We start from the raw sequence: 18,970 nt of genomic DNA, 5'->3' as shown, positions 1-18,970 counted from the left end.
TAACTACGATGAGAAAGTCAACATAATAATCGGCATGTAAATGATGTTCAAACATTTTAAGCTGTGTACAAATTAATTTCATTTTGCTGATTTAAATTAAATTCATGACACATTTCTTAATGCAGTCCAGGTATGATCCGTTGATTTTATTCTCCATTCCTTACTCGGAGCGCAGACCGCTTCCAGGAGAAATCCATACACACAGGGAGAACATGTAAACTCCTTTTGGAAGGACAGGGGCCTCTCTTTATTCATCAGTGTAAACTACTAGATGCTGTAAAGCTCTCTGCCTTCTCAAACCACTTTAATTGCATTTTAGCTCATTATTTATCCATTAGTGATACAATAAATGCTATTTTTGTGTTAGAAACTGTATTTTTAATCTGTTTACAGGACATCACAATCTCCCATTTTCAATCATTATTTCATGTATTTAAAAGGGGCAAAGCATGAATATATGCATGAGCATAAAACCACATAAATATGGCATACAGTATTCAGCAATCTATATGTCCTTGGCAGGGAAACAATTAGAGATCAATGCAATGAAATAGCAGAGAAATGCAGCAGTAATATAAAGAGCATATCTCGATCAAATAAATATCTCTCATGTGGACAGAAGCTCACAGGAAATGAGTTGCTTCCACAGAGCTCTCGTCACATGAACCCAACAGAAACCGCATCCCAAAAATAGAGTTCAACATAATCACACAAACAAGATCAGAGATGGAGCTTCAGTGTGGTTTCAAAGGATCTCCGTAAACATAAGTTTCCTCTTTAGCAGACACAGAGATTGTTTAAAACACTATCAAAATTCTGTTTATATAGATATATCCCAAATCTAGAGCTGTCACACTGTACAAATACAGTATATGGGCTATATGAAAGACTATGGTTAGATATTATAGAATTTTTTTCTCATACCAGACTGCCCTTAAAAGTAGAAAAAGTAAACTGCTGGATGATTGAAAACTTCTTTCGACTAAATCATGACAAGAAGGAGGTGACTGAGGGCGACCGTGGCTCAGGTGGTAGTGGGTCGTCTTCTGATCGAGAGGTTGGGGGTTCGATCCCAGTACCTGACTATGTGTCGAAGTGTCCTTGGGCAAGACACTGAACCCTAAGTTGCTCCCAGTGGTCGACTAGCGCCTTGCATGGCAGTCCTGTCCCACTGGTGTGTGAATGTGAGAGTGATTGGGTGAATGAGCTGATATGTAAAGCGCTTTGAGACTGCTTCAGTGTGGTGATAAAGCGCTATATAAATCAAGTCCATTTACCATTTACCATTTGGTAACAAGGAGAAGAGGACTGCTGTTAGAAAGTATCTTGAGTCTTGATCTAAAGACCAAGTCAAAAACCTTGGTGTTCTGATTGACTCAGATCTTACATTCAGCAGTCAGATCAAATCTATCACAAAAACAGCTTCTACCACCTAAAGAACATCTCCAGAAAGACCAGGAGAAACTGGTCCATGCTTTTATATCCAGCAGACTGGACTATTGTAATGGTCTTCTGACAGGAATCCCCCAAAAGAGCATCAAACAGCTACAGCTGGTTCAGAACGCTGCAGCTCTGGTCTTAACCAGAACAAAGAGGTCAGAACACATGACTCCAGTTTTAAAATATTTACACTGGCTCCCAGTCAGCCTCAGAATAGACTTTAAAGTTCTGCTGCTGGTGTATAAATCTGGGTTTGGTACAGAATACATCAGTGACATGTTAGTCAGGTATGAACCCAGCAGGTCTCTCAGATCTATGGACACAGGTCAGATAGTGGAGCCCAGAGCTCACAGTAAACATGGTGATGCTGCTTTTAGTTGTTATGCTGTAAAGAAGTGGAACAAACTGCCAGAAGAGCTGAAGTCAGCATCACATGGAACATTTTTAAATCAAAGTTAAATCACTTTTTTTCTCTACTGCGAATGATTGAGAGAGAGATTTTTGGTCATGTTGTTGTTGATGTAACGTGTTTGTTGATTTTAAATGATTTTGCTGACTTTAATGTTCTTATTGATTTTAAGCTGTTGAATGTTTTCTGTTGCAATCTTTGATCATGTAAAGCACATTGAGTTGCCTTGTGTATGAAATGCACTATACAAATACATTTGGCTTGCCTTAAAGAGACTGCTAACAAGCAGCTGGAGCACCTGTAATCTCCTCCAGCATCTCCAACAGCAGCATAAGCCACAATAGGAAGAGTGAGTTGAACTACTGCTGCAGCCTATGAAAATATGTTTAAACATGAATATGATATCAGTGATTATTAACAAATAAGGCTTACTAGTAGTACTAGTGATACGTTTTAATTCATTAGTAATGTACTCCAAGTTTGAGTAGTAGAGCTCAACTATATCACATTTATGCTAAAATGGCTTTCCATACATGAACCAAAACAAGCCACACTACACAACTCACTCACACGTGCTGTCCCTCACTGTGACACAGATTAAAGTTTGTCAAATGTTGATATATATAGATGTGTGTGTGTGTGTGTGTGTGTGTGTGTGTGTGTGTGTGTGTGTGTGTGTGTGTGTGTGTGTGTGTATATATAAAGAATCCTCTTTCTGTTCAACTTTATAGAGAAAAAAATGCAGATATTATTTTTGGTTCATAATGACTGTGGAAACAAGTCTCGATAATCTGATAATAATATTGACTATATATATATTTTTTTTTTTCTCTTGAACTTAAGTATAAACACATGGAAGCAATTAAATCAGGGGTGTCAAACTAATTTTAGTCAGGGGGCCAAATACGGACCAGTTCGATCCCAAATGGGCCGCAGCTTTTAGGCGGGAAAACTCACAATTTCAGCATTGTTCCTAAGTTTGCACTTAAAAAATGGAAAGCATCAACAATATCTAAGCAATAAGTGACACATACTTAAATTTCTGTGGAATAATTTGAGAAAAATTGCAGGGTTTTTGAAAAATTTTGAGTTCTTTCGACAACAATTTACAACTGAATTATTTTGTAATTTGCACAATGATTCAAGCTTTCTTTGTAATTTTCACTTCGTTCTGCGGGCCAAATCGAATGCTTTGAAGGGCCAAATTTGGCCCCCGGGCCTTCAGTTTCATACATGTGAATTAAATAAAAATAAATTAATGTTTAATTGAATTCCTGTAAAGAATTGATTTTCAGAATATCCACTGCTTTGAGGAGACTTTCCATGAACAAATGAATGAACAATGCATTGTAGATTAATACACTTTCACAAACACAGCATTTTCTGTTGTGACTGCACCACGGAGAGGGAATCTCAGACACTATATTCTGCACTTTCTGACGACATCAATGACATTAGGCGGATGCTGCGAGAGCCAAACAGTCGAGCAGAAGGCATAATAGGATCCCAGGGCATCTTTTAGGTTGCCTGGGAAGGGAATAGAAGTCCCACTTACAATCTTTGCTGTTTGTTTGCCATGCTAATGGCTTTCACTGTGCTCACACGGCCTGATTAGATGAATGTCTCACATTACTACTGCTAACACTGAAAATAGAGTGGACGACAATTGGAGATATGAAAAGTCTGAACAACTACTTTCAGGCTTCACATTACTCAGAGAATCTTATTTTGTCGCACATTTGGACCACAAAAAGGCACACTTTGATGTGTGAAATGTATTTTACAGAATCAGAATTACTTTATTCACGATCCCAGGGGGAAATTACTTTTGCTACAGTGGCTCCAAGTAGAAATTATAAATAACAAGGAAAAAAATAATCACTAACCCAACAGGGGATACATACAAGATTAAAAAGCAAAAGTAAACTGACAATGACACAAAAATAATGATTAAATAAGGATTAAATATGAATAATCAGGAATAAATACAAGTGTGAATATACATGCAAATATAATACAAGAATATACAATATAGTAACCAAGTTTTTGCTTAATTAAAGCTCAATTTAAAAAAAAAAAAACAACAAAGAAGAAAAAATCAACCAAGTTGTTTTTATTTATTTAATACATGTGTGTTATGAAAAGAAAAAATAATAATACATTTTGGCCACAAATATATTCCATTACATGTAGTGTCAACCTAAGGCCACAAATAAGGGCATGGTTAAAAAAATATTTGAGGAACAGTTGCAGCTTTACAAAGACCATCACGATGTTGCAAGTTTGAACCATCAAAGAAAAGCAACTTCAGATCGTCACACCGAAGCAATCCTTAACTATTGTAAAGCAGCTGAAGATCTCCACAAACCTATTATCCACAAATATTAACACATTTTACCCCTGGGGTCAGATTGATATTTGCCTCCAGAAAATGATTTACGGAAAATGATTGACCAAGTTTTTGAGTCAAGCACTTTGTTTATTTGTCGAATACATAAACCTTGACCTGTTCTCTAGCGCCACCATCAGGCAAAACTTTTAAATTAGAATTAATTTATCTTGAATAGTTCTCTTCCAAACAAATCTTTCATTAATCAACATTAATGACCACATACAAGGGTATGAACCCTATTGGTTGTGGTGATGGTATGACCTTTGTGTCAGTGCCACCATCAGGTCAAACTCTCAGTTTTAGAGTTAGTGTATCTTGAATATCTTTCATCCAATTATATTCTAATATGACTCTCACATAATGATCAATATTGATTTGTTCATCTTTCATAAATATATTTATTCACTTATTTTCATCTCCTTTTTGTAACATATTTGAGGTTATTTACTATAAATTCCTCCGTCTCAGACACATGTTCCTCTACGTCACTCTTACTATGAAAGAGCTGTTCGAAAACAGACAGAAGTTTTACACGTCTAAAACACCTTGGGGTCAAAGTGACCCCAGATGAACACTTGTGTGTGCAATATGCGTTCAGCGCATTACAAAAATATTATCATGATGATTTTATGCTTAATCACTTGTACCCATCAAGGAAGCAAAAAAAAGTCAACTATTATTTTTGGAAAGATGAACATTGAATGGGGTCAAAATGAACCAAAAGATCCAGCTGACAACCCTGACACAGCAGAGAACCATGAAACTAGGAAAACCTTAGATCACAGATGCCTCTCTGATTCTTACGATGCACCTGAAACATGCAGGACTGGGACACTCCAGGACCACACTTGGCCTTGAGTTGAGACCCTCTGCATTGATGCAAATGTTCAAGTTGGCTGATGAGGGTAAATAAACCCATGGCAAGTGTGACTGAGCTTCTAAGTGTGTTAAATGCATTTAGAAAAACAATAGCAGGCATACAAAAGCAAAACTGTCCTTAAAGAATGCTGAACAACTGGTGAAACAAGCAAGAGCTGAAATGCCCGGCTGTCACATAATTATGAGTATCAGATGTCTGAGTCTGATAGCCAACAACTTGTTCAACGTCGTCGATGTTTTACCCAGAAAAAGCAGATTATGTGACTATTTGTTTTCTCACTGAAAGAGTTACAAAACGGCCTGCTCTGTCTTGACAATTACCATCACTGTGGTAAAAAGACACGGTTCACTTTCCTCTGCTGATGCTGCTCCCTTCTACATTAAATCAGTTGTGTAAACGAGTCTTAAAGCTTTTGAGGCGGCTTCCCAAATGTCATGTGTCCATAAAAATGTGGCGATTCCTAATTTCCATCCGAGAACATCCGTTCCACAAACACGCACACTATTTAGTCACAAAGCATTAGCATCTCGGCTCATTCTGGGACAAAGGGTGAGGCCAAAATAACAGCAGCACAGGCAGCCAGTAAACAAGCTGACAGAATACAAGTGTGTGAGAAAGATAATCCAAGATATGCAGATTCATTACAAATGTATGTTCCTGCTCCCACTAATGAAAAGGGCTGGAAAAATACACAAAGAAGAAGAAATCCCATCTCAGTGTTTGGCGAGGACCGTCTTCTTCACAACAACAATCAACAATGAACTTCTTGAACTTCGGGCATCTGGTTCAACATTGTTAGGTGTGTCATTTCTTCCAATAGCAAACAATTGGGTCAGACACTCCATAACCAAAGGCCACATGACAGTTTTAACTTTCAATGTAAGGAAACACAACCACTGCTTCACAGTCAAACTGCCCTTAAAGTCAAATGATTATATATATATATATATATATATATATATATATATATATATACATACACATATACAGTATATATATATATATATATATATAAGTTTTACAGCTCACGTAAATTTTTTAAGTTGTTGGCACATGGCATGTTGAAGCCAATGTTTTGAGTGTAAAATATACCAATAAAATATAAATTTCATACATACTGTTCTCATGAAGGTGTACACATTTACAGATTAGTTGTTTTCCTTAAGGGCCTCCGTACTGCTCCATGTCAAACATCAGTTTGACATGGAGCAGACATGGAGTTTGTTCCCAAATTGTTTCCCCTCCCATCTTTGACCATAGACATAATAAACAATAGACACCGCATTGACTGTAAAGGGACCGCCATCTTTAGCCGTGCATGTAAATTTACCGTTCTATGAGGTACTCCACAATCAAAATGTATGTACAAATTATTCGCTGAGTTTCCCATTGATTTACAAACAGTTTAATTTGGTAAAAAAACATCACATATTTAGGTGGAACCCTTTGAAGATGTTCAGGCTCTTTTATAAATCTTTTATAATCCTGTATTTGCAAATAAAGGAACAATAAAGTTTATATATCTCAAAGTTATGAGTCCAAGGCTAAGTCGCACATAATTACTTATAGTCGAATCTAAGGCTGCACTGGAGCGGACATACATGTTTACTGGATGGTGGGAGGAAACCAGTGTGGCTTACAGATTGCTCAGGGAGGCATGTTAACAACACTTGGACCTAGCGTACCTACGCTTAAGTCTTCCTCTTGATTTTATGTATTTGTGTCACTATTCATTGCTTGGGACAAAGATGCTATGGCAGATATCAGTTTCTCCTTGTACTCTAATGGTTACCATGGTAGCAGGATTGCTAAGCATCATGTGCAAAGGCTCAGGAGTCGTCAACACAACAGCTTGTGGAGAGCCTGCGACAGTGTCCGCTGGGAGAAACGAAAAGAGACGCGACCAGGGATGAAGTGGGACCAACAATCACAACTTTAACTATTTCCCTGACACTGTGACGGTGGTTAAACCACACAGTTCATATTCAATACTGCAGTTCCTCCTCGTGAATTATCTTAGCAGAAAGCAGGGTTGTCGCCAATTATAATAGTAATCACGTAATTGAGAATGAATTACAATTATGATGTTATTATACGTTGCTGTTGTAATCATATTTTAATTGCAATTGAATTCAGATAACTGACTTTGTACTTGTAATTGTCGGGTAAATTCTATATAAACTGTGAATTATAATTTAAACAGCGCTACAATATGTCTTAACATACGTAGGTAACAATTATTGAAATATGTTTCATACCAACTTTTGTCACTAACTGTAGGGATGCACCTAAATGAAAATGTGTGGTCGAAGTCAAATAAAATATAAGCGCTTGACCGCATATCGAATGTGGTTGTTAAGTTTTTCACTTTTTTTTTTTTTTTTTTTTAAAATAGTGCATAAATAGCCTAGAAATTTTTTTTAAACGTGTTTTAAAAAAAGTAAATGTTTAGTGAATATTCTGACATTTTTAAAATATTACAGTAGCCTTTGTTTTTCAAAAAAAGCACAACAAAGTTTTTCATTAATATTATGCCAAAATAAGAAAAAAAATAAACAAAATGACAACAAAAACACACATTATGACAACAAAACTACACAAAACCTTTGTTCTTTGCTGTATTTTTTGTTGTTGTCATTATTCTATTATTACATTTTTGTGGCCTTCGTTGTATTAAAAGCTTATCTCATCCCTAGGTTACACAGTCAAAGGTTTCCGATTGGATATAAAATATAAAACGCAGGAAGTGTTGACACAAATAGTGCACTTAGGACTTTTTCCTCTATCTGTCAAGAGAGCAGACAATTATTGCTACACAACATTCATTTGTCCCTTGCTCTCACGGTTTTTGTTTCCACTGTCAAAACGAGGCCCCTCCTCCTACACACCACTAAACAACTTTGTGATTGGTTCTCAAAGCGGCTTTTTATCCAGAATGCAAAGTGTACTTATTTTTACGCCCTTTCTGAGCATTCTGTGTCAACAGGTCAAAGTCTCATTTCTCCTACTCTACGTAACACTGTTTGATCAGCTGTATGGGACTTTAGAAGTCAACTGTACTGTATCAGGGTTTCTGCATCAGTACATGGGCCACTGCTTGGTTTTCTTATGGGCAATATTTAAAACAAGCAAGTGGAATACAGGTGAAAAGAGATTTCAATGGCAAAATAATAATAATATGTTTGTTTGCTGTTTTAGCTCAAACACATAAAAACAACAAACGGTGACAAAGACAGGGAAACAACAAATCTCACCCAAAATAAATCTTTGGTTGAGAACGGTAGAGCAAACTTTAGATGATGAAAAAATAACATTAAAGTACTCAAACTGGACAAACTGAGTTTTCTTGATCCAGTTCCTGCTTAACAAAGACTTCCTGTGTTTTCCATGTTCAGTGCTGTTGAACATCAGACTAAGCTCATTAGCCATTCTCCTCCTACACTGCTGCTGTTCATCGGCTCGTCTCAAACAAGCAGCTTTTCTCGCACGTGACAAACTGCAAATGAGTTGGAAGCGTCTGCATTTCATCTTTGTTACACATCTGTTTAATAAAATCCACTGTGAAATTATTACTTCCATTAATAAAATCATTATTAGTAGAGTTGTAATTGAACATGGGTAATTGTAGACCCTGGTTCTATGTACAGCTGTACACATATGTAGTTAACAATTATTAAAATGTGTTTCATATCAAGCTTTTACCATAAAAAAAAATTGTATGCTGACAGAAAAAAAGGCTCACACCAAAAATATTAAAACCCATGTTTTCATTGATTATGAAGCCTAACAATGTAACCAATAGATAGGAAAGAAATCAGATATTAACAAGAATAGATTTTTGTTTAAGTGTATTTTACAGCTGATTTAGGACTCATTATCATAAGAGATGCTAACAGAAAGCTAACACAAGACGAAGGTTAATTTTTATTTTAAACAAAGTAGATGTGATTAATTGTAATTGATCTTTAGTAATCGAGAACGCAATTGTATTAAAGTTTCTGAGGATAAAAAGTCATTGTAATTTAATTGTAATTGGAAAATCTGCTGGTCACTGTAATCATAATTGAATTGTAATTGAACATGGGTAATTGAAAATGTATTTGTAACAGAAAAAAGTAATTGACCCCAACACTGCATAGAACTGTAACATGGTTCCCCAGTTTTGTGTTAACTTATAATTGACCATTTTTATAGAATTTTAATGGCAATTAAAATTACTAAGTCAATTATCTAACTTCAATTACAATGACTACAGCAACAGATTTTTTAAATTATAATGACGCCCTAATTGTAATTAATTGTTGGGTTCTTTCTTACTATGAACTGTATATTTTGTTAAGCACATTGAGATTACTTTGTCGTAATTTGCGCTATATAAATAAAGTTGAATTCAATTGAATTATCAATCACACGATTACAATTATAATTGACATCAACCCTGCTAATAACAAAAGGCTGCCTTGTCAGCAGACCCGAGTGTAGCACAAACTGAAAATGTAGCGAAGCTGCTTTATTTAATCTAACCGTTGTGTGACGCCCCTGATGCTCAGACTGCTGGAGCTCATTCATTACTGCGCTCCCGCCCGTATGACTTTGTGAATGACGTCTTGGGCGTAGGTGGGAAACCGTGAGAATATTTATAGAAAAGCTCTATTTACACATCTTTCCCTCGTCGTTCTGTTCCTCCGTCTCCTGCCTCAAATGAAATTGCATGTTGTCAGAAGCAGTGAGATGAATGAGGAGGTAAAAAAGCAGCAGGGAAGCAGTGTGACGTCTGTTGAATGGTCATCATCTCAGTGGGTGAACCCGTGAGCGCAGCAGGAGTCTGCACTGCAGCCTCCCAGTCATGTTTCACTGTTTCTTTAAAGAACCGACAGTTGAAAACACTCAAAATAAAGACAAATCAATACATTCCACTCTACTTAAGATTCCCCAAAACACAGAAAAGTAATGGTTATCGTCCAACTCAGGGGTGTCAAACTCATTTTAGTTCAGGGGCCAAATATGGAGCAGTTTGATCTCATGTGAGTCACAGCTTTTATGAAGGAAAACTCGTAGTTTCAACAATATTGTGTATAGTTTGCACTTCTACATATGCATAAAATACAAAATATGTAACAATCTGACCATATCCAAGCAATAAGTGATAAATATCCATCCCAACATGATCTTCACTTTAAATTTCCTAGATTTTGTGGCCAATTTCTATTCAGAATTCTGTAAGAACTTTGAGTTTTTTTTCCAACATTACAATGACTGCAATCATGCAATATAAGCACTGGGAAAACTGTGAGTCCCTGCAAATGTTGAGTTTCATTTATGCAATGATTCTTGTTTTCTCTGTCATTTAGAACTGAAAGCTTGGCACGTGGTATAACTGTAACTAGGCACATACAATTGGGCAGGTTTAGGAGTATTAGGTCTTTTCTTCTCTTGTTGTTTCAACACCAAATGTGATTTAAAAACCTACAGACCAATTCAAATGTTTGATTTTGCTATATTTACGTGTCTGTGATGCTGTGAATGATAAAGCAGGTACAGAAGCTCAGACCAGTTGATAGATGTTTAAACTGTAAACCCTAATGTTCTAATGTTTTCTCTCTTTATTCAAAATCAGTCCCCAACATGACACAAAAATACCTCACATGATTGTTTTGGGACAATATCACACAATTTACCAGTATATGCAAGTTTAGCTCAGAAAACGAGAGACTGAATGTCTAGCAACAAATATGTCATTTAGCTTATTATCTCGTTCAAAATCTTGCTCTACGTAATTACACAGCTGCATGGGATTTCACGCTAAATGAAATAGAAATATATACAACACGAACTAAACCCTCACTTGTTTTGGGACTTTATCATGAGTTTCCATGGTATTTTCCTTCCCTAGTGTCTACGGTGTAACAAACCTCCTGGCTTTTGTAAATACACTGAAACATATAAATATAAATAAACTATTAATCGATTTTAACATGTTTGGCACAACTTTGAGAAGTTTAAAGGCAGTACAGTAATCAAAGCCAGTAGTTCTCAACCTTGGGGTCAGTACCTAATTTTGGGTCACGAGACACTGGGAGGGGGTCACCAGATGCATTCAAATAGCTAAGAATATTTTTTTTAACAATTTGAGCCCGATTTTGCTGGGTTTTACCATTTTTCTGCAACTTACCATATCTAAACCTAATTTTATCACTTTTCTTGCTATATTTTTGCTCCTTTTAATGACTTTTTGCTGCATTACTCCTATTTATGCCACTTCTCCATCAAATTTCAATTTCTTTTCCGCACATTTTTTCCACTTTCAAGACATTTTCGGGACTAATAAATAATTTCCATTATTACTATCACATATTTTGACCCATTATTGTCACTTTTAAACATAATTCATGCTTTTTTTTGCCAATTTAACTACATTCACGACTTGTCGTGCCCATTATTTGCCAGTTTAAAATAAATGTTCATAATTTTAAGCCTTTCAACATTACGCAAAATAACAATATTATTTTAAACTAATCATTGAGGGGTTTTTTTTAGCTGTTTATTAATATTTGAGAAATACAGTATTTTTTCAGATAAAAAAATCTTTTTTTCTTAAGATGTATAAAACATTAGGTTATGAAAAGTTTAAAATGACAGAGGTTACATGTCTTGGAGCAAACACAGCTGAACCGTCCCTGGTTATGATTTAATTTCAAGGGCAAAGATATTTTATGGAGCTTACAACAATTAACCAAAGAGTGTTTATCTTTTCGTTCATTACTCAATTTTTCCTCACTGAAAACCAAAGTCATCCCAATAATGTGAAATGAGATTTTACGGCCATGCTAAAATGACGGCTGTAGCTCTAGAGCAGTAAAAGGTTGACATTTAATGAAGGGAAAGTCACTGAGAACCATAAAGTGACACAAAGCAATAAAGTGGTGTGTCCATAAGGATATGGGTTAGATTCCACAGCTTAACTCACAGATGGGAATAAAGAAAAAAGGGAGGAAAAAAAGGGTCACAACCTGTTTGACAGCATTACAGGGCATCCAACTGTCAGTGAAAGCATCGCTTCTCTCACAGCACCTTAATTTAGCACCTTCACAAACAGGAAGTGAATCGGTTAGATGTGCTGCCTGCTGCGGTACCACCATGTGCTAAAGCTGGATGGCTCCTCTGCACCTGCTGCTCCAAACCTCAACCCTTTCCTGGGTGTCAGAGTCTGTCAAGATTTATTCACTCTAGTTTAGGTCAAACAAAGCTCTTGGACTGTGCACAAGCTTTTGGGAAAACATGAAATTTCCATTAACAACAGTCACAGCTGGGACCAAAGCTCTGGATTTTCTAACTGCAAGGCATTAGCATTAGTGTTATTGAGCAGGACTGCATTGGCTTCAAACAGTGAAAAACAGCCACAGATTGTTAAAATAGAGAGTTTCAGTTTACCCAGTTTCATATCATTTCAGTTTACGTGTTTCCACCATATTTTTTTGCCATAAAACATGTGCTTTAATGTCTAGCAGGTGTAGCAAATGGACAGATGTGTCAAATCTCACACAGAATCTTGCATTAATTCAGCGTGACGTTTCCATCTAAAATTAAATCTATTAACATTGTTGACAATAGTTGACTCAAATAAACCTATTAAGGGAAGTAGGGAAGCACCAAAATAAAAATAAAAATTCTTGGCCGAAACCGAAAGTCAAAAATGAGAAAACCTAGGCTGAAAACTGAAATACAAAAATAAATGATAATTTATTATAATTATTAGTGTTGTTGAATTTATGGTTATAAATGTGTACTGACCTCATTAAAATGAAAGCCTTGCAAATGTATAAATAAATATTAATGTTTTTAAAAAAAATATTAAAAATATGTAATTTTTTTTTTTTTACTGACATTCCAACAATGCACAATATAAAATAAAATAAACAAAATGTTCAACTTGACCCCACTCATACATTAAATAATAATGTACAGGCCTATAACTGACTGGGCTGCTGAAAGAGAGTCAAATGAAATATGTTCTATCATTAAAACACAAAGCGCACTGAAGTTCTTGAACTTCTCGGTTTTATTAGTGACTCTCTCAGCTCTACGCTCCTTTCCAGTGGTCATCTCCAAGCATGTTCCCTGCTTTCATTGCAGTGTGCATCATTTCTTGTGCATGCTGGTTTAATACCATACAAATAATTGTAATTGTAATGTGCACTGACAGACTGAAACCAGATTCCAACTGCTGATGCACAACCAATGCGTCAGCCTGCCGTGTGGTCCATCTTAACGGAGAGCTACACGTAACTATAGTGTCGACCTGACACAGAAACCTAAATCACACTTACGTGCTCCATCTCAAACTCTGCTTAGAAGAAGCTTTAGTGCTCAGATGTAATAAAATAAAGCCGCTCCTTGAGTCTGCGGACAAGTTGGGCCGTTTGCAGACAAGCGTGTGCATTGACCGTGGCGTTTGCCCGTGTCTTTACAACTTCCTGTTTTGATGAAAAAAGTGTTTCGGCTGAAAACAAAAAATGCACTTTTGGGTAATATTCTGCAGAAAATTTCCGGTGGCAGATATTTCGGTGCATCACTACTATTAAGCAAGTTTTGCACAATTCTGGGATCTTTAATAGCCTGTAATGACGTTGTGTTATGGAAAGTTGATGAAACAGAAAAAAGACTGAATATCCAGTCATGGTTTCCTTCCCTTTTCTGACCATAGTGTTTATCTACTGTCAGGCTATATCGATCTGATATTGATATCATATTTCGGCCCATATCATCAAAAAACCAGTATTAGATTATATCTAAAATCTCTGATACAAGCAAGTCATTCCAGACTCCACACCAGCAGGTTTTTATCCTGTTGCTTATTAGATATATTGAGGCTATTTTTCAGTATCTCCATATAATATTATTATTCAATTCAATAGTAAAATATACTTCTGTTTAAGCTAAACTTGTGGTTATTTTTCACTTTGAAAATGTATATTTTTTAATTTTTATTAGATTTATTGAGGTGCTTTTTACAGGGTCTTCTAATTTAAATTTTTTTTTCCCCCATTTATTTGTAGAATATTCTTATGTTTAAGTTTAAATTTTATGCAACCGATTGGTTATGGCCTATGGATCAGTTTCTCTTGTACCTTCTGTTGCCAACTCTGAGTAAAATCGTTCTATCAAACCTTTTCTATCATTCCACACAACAACAAGTAATAATAATTTGTATGATTCGTGCTGTTATTGTATGGGATAAATATCTCGATCAGTCAATACACGTGGCCACTGTGAGTGGAACACCCATGAACTTCTGATCTACTTCCAGCAGGCGAACGCTGCACATTATAAAGATCAAACTGTTTTTTTTTTTAACGAGTTAGGACAAAGAAAATGGGACTAAACCAATAAAAGTCACTCCTCACCAACATTGTGAAGCTTTAAAACACACCTGAAGGTGAACCTGTTTAAGAAAACAGGTAAAACACCTAGCTGCTATTGACTGAGCCTTCTCATGGCTGCGGGAACATGTGTATGTTTGAATGACAAACAAGGCCTAGAGGTCTGAAGGGGCCACAGATGGATGCCTCGGTGTGTCAATGGGCATTGTTTCGTACTTCGCACCAACTGCTAAGTTAAATTCCCTGTGTTGTATTAAACTGTACTTGGCGAATAAAAACCATTCTGATTTCTGAGATAGAGCCAATGGAACATGATAAAATCACTTCCTGGATGAGAAATGGCATTATTATTATTATTATTATTATTATTATTATTGTTATCATTATGGATGTCCCGATACAACTTTTTCATTTCCGATATGACACCGATATTGCAGCCTTGCGTATTGGCCGATACCGATATTGATCCTGTTATCAGCATGAATCACACATATTTTTATTACTTTTTTAAAAATTTGGAAATTTTAATCCGATATTCGAAACAAAATCAAGCAGAAATTGCAATTTGACACTAAATATAGCCTCACATGTGTGTTTTTTGGAAAATATCAGACTTTTACACGCAACTTGTGGTAATCAGAGAAATGTCAAATCTTACACAAAATCAGACCTGATAAGAGGCAATATGACGGACTCCAACTTCTCAAATGGAAACAAATTCTATGATATGGAAAAACCCTCACAGGCATGAGGTTTATCTAGGGCTGGGCAATACGGGCCAAAATATCTCAATAATTTCTCTCAAAATGGTGATATACGATATTAATTTGGATATTTTTAACTAACTAATTTTTGCATTTTTTTACATGCATCGGAATCGGATGATGCGGGCTGCTAGGTTCGCTGAGCCACATTATTTACAGAGAGCAGACGTATTTTTTACTTATTCTTGTTCTACATCATCTGTTTTTAATATTTGTTTTTTTTTTTGTAGTTGTCATTCTACCCCACCTTTGTTCATTTCAATAAAGTTCCTTTTTTTTAAATTTGAGACTCGTACCATTTGTTATCATCATTGTGTAATTTTTATGATGTAAATTGAGGGAGCAAAAGTAGCATCGGCTCCAAATATTAGCTCAAGAAAATCGGCAGTCCGATCAGTCACTGGCTAAGGCTGATGGGAAAAAATCAGTATCGGCATTGGCCCTAAAAACCCATATCAGTCTATCCCTATTTTTAACTCAATAAACACTATTCTAAGTTACATGTGCCACTTTTGGCTTTTTATCCTCTAAGGGACAGCACGTGTGAGTGAGTTCTGTAGTGTGCAGCCAGAAATCCATCAAACTGCTTTTCATGCTGTTCTGAGAAGTAGCGAAAGCAGCGACTCCTAAAACAAGCATGTTAAAACAAAACAAGCAATAAAAATGCATATACTGTATATTGATATAGGCAATATTGTATTTTTCTATATCACCAAAATATAAAACTCGATATAGCTTGAATCACGATGTATTGCCCAACCCTAGGTTTATCGCAGTAAAACGACTGAAATTTTTCCGGTGCATTTTCTACTGTGTAGAAATATTAAAAAAAAATCCCAATTTTTGCCTCCATTAACTGTGATAAGCATGCCTGGCATGTTTTCAGGAGGTTTAATAGATACTCCATGTACATTGAGGCTCATTCAAACATATATATTTTAAAATTATTTCTTTCCAGCACTTTCTAAATGTGCGGGATCTCAACCCTGCACTGTTTATTGGACTCTACTTTCCTTCTCCAACCCATGGAGACATCGCCATCGCCAAGGCTGGTTTGCATCGCAGGAAGCCGATCAATAGTGGGTTCAGATTTACAGGCTAAGTGCTCACCTTGTATCCTCAATGCCATTCAATCCAGCCTGGTTCCTGCATCCACCTTCTGCAGGCTCAGGTTTCACATGTCCACGGTGCTCAGGGGGCTTCTGGGTAACACAATACCAGCATGAGAATCTATTGCAGACATTAAAATAATCAAGACTGAGGAATATTAAAGCTGGGGCGTTTTCAGGGAGAGAGAGTTAGGGAGTTAAACGAGTCAAGCAGAAAATGGCAACTTTTATTACAGTGAGGGCCACAAAAATGTGATTGTCCAATCCAAAAGCCATATTAGGAAATAATGACCAATCAGAGTCAACTTGAGTGTTTTCGAAGCCTTATTTATTGTGTATTTTTTCTAATATTTTGTTGTCATTTCATTCTAAAATCATACAATTCCATTCAGCAGACGTACAACATGAGCAGTTAGGATTAAGAGACTTGCTCAACATCCCACATTGATGGCACAAGTTGGATTCGAACCAAAGACCCTCTGATTACAATTTCTTTAACCATTACTTCACCACTTGTGTGTCTTTGCTTGAATCTGGTGTATTTTTGAAGCATTTTTGAGTGTTTTAGTGTCCTTTTAGGGTAGTTTTCTGTTATTTTGTGTATGTTCATTGTCATTTCATGTGTTTTTGAATTCATTTTGTTCTTGTTCTGTGTGTCTTTGCTGAGATTTTGTGTCCTTAAGATGCAGTTGTGTGTGTTACTTAAGCCTTTTTGTGGATTTTGTGTGTTTTGGGTGTTGTTTTTGGACCATTTTTCATGTGTTTTTCTTATCGTTTAGTCAGTCCTGAGTCAGTTTGTGTATTTTTGTTATGTGTGTTTTTGGAGCTATTGTGAATTTTTTTTTTTTTTTTTTTTTTTTTTTTCCCTATTTTATGCAGTCCGTTTGAATATTATTATGTCATTTTGTGTAGTTTTCTGTTATTTGGTGTCCTTTCCTGCTAAGAATTTTCAATCATAAAAGGAGAAAAATCTATTAAACCAGTTTGCATTCCCTGTCTGTTTTACTGTGTGAAATAAAATAAGCCTCTAATGCATGATTTCTAAATAGAAATGTAATGTTTCAAAAGGATAAGCCAGATCTTTATTCAACCCACAGTGAGAAAATTTGAGAAACACAAAATTTTAGGAAAAAATAAGTACAAATACACATTTTTCATCTGCGACTGCAATGATAAATTGGATATATCACATGAAATATGACACCACATTTTCAGAGAACCTCTTTATATCACAAACCTAATGAATGGAATTACTTTCTTTAGTTTTATAGGATGACAGGGTTGAAATTGTTTGGATTAAACTGCCTCCATGGATTATTGAGAGGAAAGGTGAATTCAAAGGCTGTTAATGTTGACATGAATGCTGAAAAACACTGAGTTACTTTCTTACAAAGGTCAGATAAAATAAAAGAAAAAAAACACACCAGTATTTCTCTGGGTTGGAGGGTTTACACAACGACATAATCTCTCAAATGTAATTGAATTATAAGTCATCTGACAAACAAACAAACTTTTTCGTGTCATTTAAAAATAACCTGTCTATAATCTCAAATGCAACACTAAACTTTCTCACATTTCAGAGTTTAAAAATAAAAAATAAAAAAATAAAAAAATAAAAATTATATATATATATGCTACTCATACAACTAATCCAGATTACTAGTATTTAAATTTGAATTATATAATTACTTAACTTTTTTGGGATGTTTTGAGAAGATTCACACTTAGTAAAATAAAGCAGTTTTTTTTTTTTTTGTTCCCCACTTATTTTTGAGGGATTACAGGAATGGAAAGTGTAAAGATAAATGTGGTGTGTTACATGCTGTGGCCCACATCAGATTAAACACAGTTTACACGAACACTGATTGACTTTTCCTACACGTAAATTAAGTCCACCTTGCTATGTAAGTGAATAATACACAACATTTCCTGTCACGCTTTTCACTTGATTGTAGAGTTTCCAAAATGTCAGTTATTGGAAACCAAAGTTCCCGAACGAGACTGAAACAGAAGTTAAATGCGGATTGAAGGTTTTAAATAGCTCACCGTGAGTGTAGGGCTTCATTAGAAGACGGGGAAAAGATTGTAAAAAAGGAGGAAAGTGAAACTTCCAGTTGGTGTCGTGTCCACGTACCGAGCTACGTTTCTCTCTCCGTCTGCTCTGTTGACAAACCAGCAGCAGCTCAGTTCCTCCACAGGGGCAAAGACCAGTGGCTGCCAGACCAGAGCAATCAACCCCGAGCAGCCACTACGCTTCCCAGCAACGAGTTCTCAGGCAGAGCATCGATTATTTGACACATCTGCTGAGCGGGGCTGCCACAGACGCCGCCAGATGTGAGTGCGAACAATGTGAAAAGAGAATAAAGTTATTATTGGCGAGAAAGTGTGAAACAGAAATCATAATTAGAAAAATAAATGGATTTTAGCATACACATTTTTTAAATTCCAAACAAGATCAAATATATCTTGTTTAAAATATAACAAAATATATGTTGGGGATCTCGATATTGTAAGAATCCATATAATTATATAATGTACAAACATGATAGTATTGTACAAACATGATAGTATTGTACAAACAATATAGTTAGATTGT

At 35.9% G+C, this 18,970-nt stretch overlaps 1 protein-coding gene across 5 annotated transcripts in view; it reads right to left on the bottom strand.

The window, feature by feature from the left end:
* Positions 1-18,573, bottom strand: part of LOC114463562 (testis-expressed protein 2-like) — a 55,974-nt gene extending 37,401 nt beyond the window's left edge. For 3 of the 5 annotated variants that reach the window (XR_003674106.1, XM_028447202.1, XM_028447250.1), the window contains exons 1-2: positions 18,421-18,573; positions 16,376-16,467 (exon numbers count right to left, since the gene is read on the bottom strand). The gene's annotated coding sequence lies outside the window, so the exon portion shown is untranslated. Of the gene's footprint in view, positions 1-16,375; positions 16,496-18,420 lie in introns of all 5 variants that reach the window. The other 2 variants (XM_028447215.1, XM_028447223.1) reach the window with 2 other exon arrangements.
* Positions 18,574-18,970: the final 397 nt, after the last annotated feature.

The sequence above is a fragment of the Gouania willdenowi genome, chromosome 1, assembly GCF_900634775.1.
Source record: "Gouania willdenowi chromosome 1, fGouWil2.1, whole genome shotgun sequence".
NCBI classification, from domain to species: Eukaryota; Metazoa; Chordata; class Actinopteri; order Blenniiformes; family Gobiesocidae; genus Gouania; species Gouania willdenowi.
The sequence above is the reverse complement of the archived record's forward strand: the minus strand, read 5'-3'. Positions and strand labels throughout refer to the sequence as shown.